The sequence below is a fragment of the Strongylocentrotus purpuratus genome, unplaced genomic scaffold (assembly GCF_000002235.5).
Source record: "Strongylocentrotus purpuratus isolate Spur 01 unplaced genomic scaffold, Spur_5.0 spur5_scaffold_15, whole genome shotgun sequence".
Lineage (NCBI taxonomy): Eukaryota > Metazoa > Echinodermata > Echinoidea > Camarodonta > Strongylocentrotidae > Strongylocentrotus > Strongylocentrotus purpuratus.
The window spans coordinates 26,626,417-26,628,716 of record NW_022145600.1 but is presented as its reverse complement, the minus strand read 5'-3'; positions in this window follow the sequence as shown (position 1 = coordinate 26,628,716).

The window sequence follows — 2,300 nt, the reverse complement described above, 5'->3', positions numbered from 1 at the left end:
TTATGCATTTCATTATCTATTTACATCCATGTTGAATTGAAGAAAACAAAGCATTTCCTTTGTCAATAAAAAGGTTTCCTCCACTAAATTCTAATACACCATTCAACATATTGTTTCTTGGGTCGTAAATTGAAGATGAATTAGAAACTTAAAGAATAAAATATGTAAACATTATGATCTCTTCCGATCCTGTCCCCTGCATTCTGGACTGGACATGCTTGAGGGGGATGAATGATAACATTTTCGGACAAGTTAGACCTTTGTTAAAAGACGCGTATACAAGGGGTTGAACTTTTTAAGTGCTTTTTGTTGACTCCAATTACAAAATGAGCTCGATGCCGTTGATGGGCGTGGCCGACAACCAAACAATGCTGCCAAATGTTATTGAAACCGATGCTATAGTGAGTATAAAGTCTTCTCATCTTAAGCTGTATCATATTTCATTTTGTGTTACGGTTGAACTCCTTCATTATTCCTCATTTGTAGGATTATGTATCATAATTATTCAATCCAGTGATAAGTATTGTTTAAAATTAAATTCGAGGTGTATTGTGTCTGTTGGTAGGAACACTGGTCTCTGATTGAGTGTTACCATGCCAGTGGCGGGTTCATGGTGCACAGGGGACACGACCCCCCCCCCCCAAAAAAAAAGAGGAGGAAAGAGCAAGGCTGGTATCCTGTTTTTCTTGCTTTCCGTTTCGTTCTTTCTTTTCTGTTCTTGCTTGCTTGGTACAGAGATTTAGGACTTGTGCCCCCCCCCCCCCCCTCCCCCTGCATGAGAATTGTGGAACTCCAACTGCCGGTCTCGGATCAGTGTTTATCCATGATAAGATCCTCCACCCGGGTATATATTTACAGTATAACAGCCCCAATGCAAATATCAATTGAATAAGAACTTACGCAACTCAAGCACCGAGTTTTTAAATTAGTGGTTTTCTCCTTTTATATAGGGCACAGTTAACCACACGCAGAACCTCGAAGGGAATTAGATCATCGTGCCTTTTAATTGGCTTCATGCAGGGCAAAATTTAGCCAGGGGATCGTCTCTTGCCCATTTACTTTTTGATTTAGCGAACAATTCAAGAGGCTATGATTTTTTTTAATTGAACCGCTCATAGCACATTGGGTATCATATCGGCCCCCTTGCACGCCCCCCCCCCCCCCCCCCCCCCCCGCGGAAGGGCCGCCTCTGGCTCAACTGCTTGAAACAGCTTAACCAATTAGCTTCTCAGTAGCCAATTGTTTATTTATAAATGTGTCCAATAATTACGAAGCACTGATTAGCAATTTCTTTCCGAAAGCAGTACATGTCTAAGAATTTTTTGACACGGGTTCAAACGTTTCAAACATTTCATTGGTGTATGTAATGTGAAAAGTTTCAATGACATTTTGTGTCATTGTCTCATGCTAAGATCACAGATATTGATATCAGTTAATGAAGTTCATTTATTTATTTTTAAAAGATAAGTTTTGCTGATTTGTATTCATCCATGCTGTAATATATCTGTATCTTCAACACAAAGCTGAATTGAATGTATGGGTTGTATGGAATAACAATAATGATATTTGTAATTTTCATAATCCAATTGTCGTGTCTAACTTGTATATTGTTTACTTAATGAAAGATAAGGTATATTGAATGGTGCAACAAAGAAAAGAAAGTTCGGATGAGAGGGGAGGAACGGGAAATTAGTGTTTTACAGCAATTGAGAATAATTCGCAAAAACATATTTTAATTGAAGAGTTGAATGGGCCAAATCAAATTCACCTTATTATCCTTTTATTTCACATCTCTCTCTCCGTCTCTGTATTTTTCTTTTTTCCTCTGTATCCCTATCTCTATATAACTCTTTAGCTTTCCATCTCTCTCTTTCTCTTTTCTCTCGCTCTCTATATATATCCCTCCCTCTATCCCCCTCTCTCTTTATTGATGAACAGGGATACCCCCTTGCTTTTGCTTCCTCCATCTTGTTTCTGATATGACTGGAACTGAAAAAACATAAATTAACAAGACACAAATACTACATTAACAAAAAAAAATGGAATAACAAACATAAACAAACAATTACTGTATGAGAGAGAGAGAGAAAGAGAGAGAGACTGAAAAATACAAAATATAATGGCAGTCACTTTGGTAAAATCTACAAAAATTCAAAAATTCATAAGGGGTTAGTCCAATAAAATATACCTCCTTTATGTTCACACCCATTTTGTAACTCATTTTCTCTTTCATCTCTCATTCTTTTATCCATAGTTTGCTGCTCCTATTTTCCAAATAATCACCAGTAAGATAAATCATA